The sequence below is a fragment of the Cibotium barometz genome, chromosome 36 (assembly GCF_041138505.1).
Source record: "Cibotium barometz isolate CiBa-2024 chromosome 36, ASM4113850v1, whole genome shotgun sequence".
Taxonomy (NCBI): Eukaryota; Viridiplantae; Streptophyta; class Polypodiopsida; order Cyatheales; family Cibotiaceae; genus Cibotium; species Cibotium barometz.
This window is the reverse complement of record NC_141081.1, coordinates 19469357-19475442: the sequence shown is the minus strand read 5'-3', so window position 1 is coordinate 19475442 and position 6086 is coordinate 19469357.

Below are 6086 nucleotides of genomic sequence, written 5' to 3'. Positions count from 1 at the left end.
TTTAGCTTTGGTTGCTCCTTCTACCACCTCCTGCTACTACTTGCTCTCAAAGGTGAGGGTATCCAAATCATAAGAGGATAGCACCATCTGGAGTTTATCCCTCAATCATGTCGTGAACCATTGAATTAGTGTGGCTGCTCTACTAAAGGTTTGTTTGGCTAGTCTAGGTGCATTAACAATGCTCTAAATTTTACTGCATAGTCTTCTGTTGGCCTCTTCTTTTGAGTCAATCTTTGCAACTTTTCCAATACCTCAGTGGTAGTCTTTTCTTTCCAAAATATTTTCAGGAAAGCTTTCTTAAGTTCTTTAAATGTCTAGAAGTACTCCAGACCATACTAAGCGTACAGTTATTGGCCTTTCCACCTAGGGTTGTTTGTAAAGTACTTAATCTTCTATGGCAATGGGACGTGGTCTTGAAGGCAAAGATATGATCATCTGGATCCTCCTCACTTTTTCCCTTGAACTTTGGGTATTTTAGACACATCCTTCCAATGGCCACTAGTTCTTCTTCTTCTTGATTTTCTTGCCTCCTGTTTCTCTGCTTCTGGTGTTCTTCCTCTCCCTCTTGATTTCTCTAGAGGTTCTTGATTATGTCATTATTGATCTTGCTGGCATGGAATTCCTTGTGGAAATCTTCTTGGATGATGTGGTCACCCTTCACTTCCTTATGCCTTCGACCACCCGCCCCACCGCCGGTGGTACCACATTTGCCTTGCTTGAACTTTCATGCACTATCCATTGCGCTCCTATGAGCATGACACCATGACGTGCTCACTAGCTCTTGTGATATTTCTAGTCCCCTTCTTGGCATTTCATTCCCCACCAGTAGGATTACAAAAACTATGGGTGTGACCGATTGAGACCCGACACTTGCATGGTTTCGGGCCACCTAGTTGGGTCCTAAAGACCAACAACTAATATAGTTACCCAATGCAACAAGCTAAGGCTCTAGCATTGAGAGATCTATCTGTCTGCTTGAGCTTAGGACATTAGTCATGATTGTATGCAAGTTAATGTCTAGAAATGGGCATGCAATTAACCTAGAATGGACATGGAATAGACAGAGCTATGGGGTGTATAATAGAGACAAGATAGAGACTAACCCATAAAACATCATTGCATATTAGCTTAATCTCTTGGGCATACAATACACTGACAATGACTCAGATCATGAACTCTTGAGCTCAGCTATCCATTCATTTTTCTATATCCTATCCGAGGGAGCAAACCCCTTCACTTCTTACATCAATCTGGGTACTACTTGTCTACAATAAGCCATTACAAAAGTAATTACAACGAGAAAGTTTAACACATAATAGTTGTTAACGGGACTTATAAGTTTGGGGGGCGATAGCCAAATGGGCTAATTAGCTGCCAACAATCATGATGAACAAACTTTGTAGAATTGATTTTATGGTAGATTCTTTGTCCATTTCCTAAGGTGAACCCATTAGGAATCAACACTTGTCTCTTTAATGAGTTTTGGTTGACTTGTTTTTTAAAATCATGCACATGATTTTTGGAGAATCATGATGGTCAAAACTCTTGAAATCATTGTCTGTCCTTTATTATTTGACCCTTGAAGTATTTGATTGTTAGGAGTTGGACACCTATCAACCTAATATGACGCTTTATGTCAATGTTTCTTCTTGGCACCATCCAACTTGGCTATTGATGAAGTCTTTAACATTTACACTCCTTGCAAGGATCATTCACCAAACTGTGTTTGTGGGAGTTCTACAGCATTCTACCTTTCTAGGTAGTGGCTCTTGTGGCTCCTTGGCATTTGTTTTACCATTATGTCACCAACAGGTCCTTGTGTCTACCTCCATTTTTAAGAGAGTAGGTTCTTGTGTCTGCCACTACTACGGTGTCTCATGAGCCAAAAGTGAAGGGAAAAGTATGCACTAAGACTCGAGCCATACTTGAGAAGGTAAACATATTTTGTACAGTCAATGCTCCTATCATGGCATTGGCAAAGACAAGGATAGATTTTGAAAGAGCTTCTTTCATGATAGAAAACACTAGGACAAGGAAATATAAAGTGCCTTACCCCCTTAACTAGGTATACTTCCAAAAAATCCTACCATTGGTTAGCTTCATGATGAGATGTCAAGAGTGGATAATGAAGGGGAGGAGTTCATAGGAGTGGGAGTATGTAAGAGGATGTCTTCCTAAGGTATGTGTTTGAACTCTTTCGCCTACTTTTCTTGATGTAGCTATTCCTTCTCATATGCACTCTTTTTTTCATTATGGTGTACTTTATACAATGAATTTTGTTGGAAGGGAGGCGATTTTTCACTCATCGCATTGACTCAAGGAGAAATACCCAAGATTGTGGGGTTATGGGGACTTAGGTAGATGATGAGCACTATTGTGGCATCATCAAAGACATCCTTAAATTTGGATTCTGAACATTTGAGGTTTTGTATTTTTAATTTAAGTGGTTTACTGAGCCCATGAGTAAAGTTCCTAATGCAATAATAAGGCAACATCCAAGTGGTCTTAAGATGATAGACTCTATAAGGATTTGGGCATCCAATCAAGAAACTCTAGTCTTTCACATGCATTGTGAGCATGTAAATTTCTAAACATGTGAGTTTCAATATTTAATTTAACTTCATTTTCTTGGGCCTTAAGAAAAATCTTCTATCTTGGGAGATTGTGTTCCATTTGGATAGCAATAAACTAAGATGGTGGTATCTAGTATAAGCTACTCCTCATGGAAAGGCCATTTTCCAAGATCTCAATGTTGAAGTCATGGAGGAGTTGAAGTATCTATGGGGATGCACATCATGGAGATAATACAATCAAGGAGGTGGCCATGGAGGATGAAAATGAGGAGAAGAATGATGAGGAACACACAAGGAAAATGATCTTTACATCAATGATGATCATGGTGATTCACATAGTGGAATCCACCTTCTTATTGATCTTCATTTCTTGGATCTTGAGGTGGACAAAGAAACTTGAGAGACCTAATAGGTGTCTTACATGAGATTAGCATGGAGTTCTTTATAGATTAGGTGTCACATTTGTAAGAGAAATATGTTATTTTTCTCTTTCCCATGTACTATAGATGACAAATCCAATGACTTAACCTATTTCACATATTATCAAGTATTAGCCATAGTAAGTTGAGCATGGATGCGCAACCACACTCTACGTGGCCACTGCCTCATTCTCTAGTAGTGCTTTTGCCATGCATGTCAAACACATTAATAGAACCTCAAAAGTAAAAAATAGCATTAAATGTGATTTTGTTTGCTCGTAAGCATGCATTTACCTCCAAAAAAGGTAATAAAAGCATGTAAAAACATATACTAATATTATTGACTCTTTGATAGATGGCTTCAAGTCCTGGGGGGTTCACTATATGTAAACCCTCTATATCACACAACGTGCGTTCAAGGCCTACTTAAAAAACCCCTTATTTGTGAATTTTTCATGAGGAAAACACACGAAGACCATATTAGAGAGTTTGGAAAAATCCCAATTTCCATTTTGCAAAATCAAAAAATGGGGGGTACAGTAAACCCTTTTCTGTCGATGGAATTTTAAGACATAATTTTTTACGACGAAATTTTTTTCCATCGAGATGGAATTTTTCAACACGAAACGTTTTTGGTCGATGGACTACATTTTTCATCCAATAAAAGTGAAATTCTCATTCATTATGGATCAAAATTTTTCTTTTTTTTTTTGGATCAAAATTTCACTTTCATAGTAGAAACGTTAGTGTGTCCAACATTTTGGATTCTAGAATCCATTTTGTCACCAAAGTGGATTCTGGAATCCAAATTTTCATCAATTTTTCAAAACGATAGATGTCATTTTCATGGCTCAAAATTTAACTCTTATAAACTAAAAACTGTGTTTTTGCAAAGATAATGACTCTAAATCGAACTATTAGATCAAAATAAAGTAAACTGATAAATTGTAGCACTCACTACCATCTAAAGTTTGATTGTTTGGATCATTGGTTTTCTATCTAAATCTAGATAAATCATTTCTTTAAGCCTCTTCTATGGCCATGGACTCCATATACCAACTTATCTTAACATTAAATATATGCTCTAATTTAATGATTAGATGACGTGCAATGTGTAAGATTCCTCCCTCCAGCTTTTGAGGTGTGCGAGTGTAAGAACCTCCCCTTCTGATCTTATAATTATTCCCCTCTCTGAAATAAAAGAAAGATCCTGTTTTACCCTGTTTTTTGGAGGTAATTTAAAATTGAGATATTTTTGGATATAAAAATCCCATGTACTATAGATGACAAATCCAATGACCTAACCTATTTTACATATTTTTCTCTTTCCCATGTACTATAGATGACAAATCCAATGACCTAACCTATTTTACATATTATCAAGTATTAGCCATAGTAAGTTGAGCACGGATGCACAACCACACTCTACGTGGCCACTGCCTCATTCTCTTGTAGTGCTTGCCATGCATGTCAAACACATTAATAGAACCTCACAAGTAAAAAATAACATTAAATGTGATTTCGTTTGCTCGTAAGCATGCATTTACCTCCAAAAAAGGTAATAAAAGCATGTAAAAACATATACTAATATTATTGACTCTTTGATAGATGGCTTCAAGTCCTGGGGGGTTCACTATATGTAAACCCTCTATATTACACAACATGCGTTCAAGGCCTACTTAAAAAACCCCTTATTTGTGAATTTTTCATGAGGAAAACACACGAAGACCATATTAGAGAGTTTGGAAAAATCCCAATTTCCATTTTGCAAAATCAAAAAATGAGGGGTACAGTAAACCCTTTTCAAAACCCCCTCATGTGACATATCATTGGAAAGCTCGTAAAAGAGTAGGTTCTAAATCCACATCCTCCAATAATGAATTTGGAATTGGTGTTTTCAAAAAGTAGATTGAAAATAAAATTCCCATATTAATGGGATGTTCCCAAACTCCCTAATATGGTCTTCACCCTTTTTCTATTTAATCTGTGAATACCCCCTTTAAATGGTACCCTTCTGTATGTAAAAAATGTGTATGAACCCACATCCTACACTTACATATTTATGAGTAACCCCCCGAGCTTCTGCTAAGAGCCTTGATTATTTGCAATTAAAGAAAAACTAGAATAGCTATGGCTATGGGAAATGGCATCAAAGATGGGGAAAGAATTTCATATTGAGATCATTTTTCGATACTTTCATGGAATCTCCCAATCTATTGGGGTTTCCACACTTGAGTGGGGTTACAATTCCCACACCATCTAGCTCACCTAATAGCTCATCCAAGTCATATATTCCCTACCCTTAGTGGATCTAGTTGTACACCACCCTAGAGTATTCAACCTTGAGAAACTCATGACCTTGAAGCCTAGTGGTGATAGAAATCCTATGGTCAATAACAATGGTGTAGTTTTTGATGTAATAGAGGATATTGATTTGAGAATGTGTTGTTGAGCCTTATCACTGCTTCTCCAAGTGTAGGGAATGAATGGGCATAAGAGGATCCCTAAAAAGCTTTTATGGTACACCAAGGACTACAAGATGACTAGAGTGGTATGATCCAAAAAGACATGGAAATATAGTCCAAGAACCATAAGCATATAGTTTTTAACCCATACACCATGTTTCTCACCAAGTAGCTCATCTGAGTTCTTATATTCCCTACCCTTATTGGATCTAGTTGTACACCCTATAGTCTTCAACCTTGTGCAAGTCATTACCTTGAAGCCCAGTGGATCTAGTTGTACACCCTATAGTCTTCAACCTCGTGCAAGTCATTACCTTGAAGCCCAATGGTGATAGAACTCTCTAGGTTTGAGAATGTGTTACTGAGCCTTATCACTACTTCTCCAAGTGCAACGGGTGAATAGGCACAACAAGATCCCTAAAGAGCTTTTATGGTTGGTACACCAAGGGATATAAGATGACTGGAGTGGTATGATCCAAAAGACATGGAAATCTACTAAAAGAACCATAAGCATATAATTTATAACATTGCTCATAAGCGGTCTAACATATACATCTTGTACACATTGCTCATAAGCAATAAAACTGATTGATCTAGCTTGACAATCAGGGGCCCTCACTACTGCTATG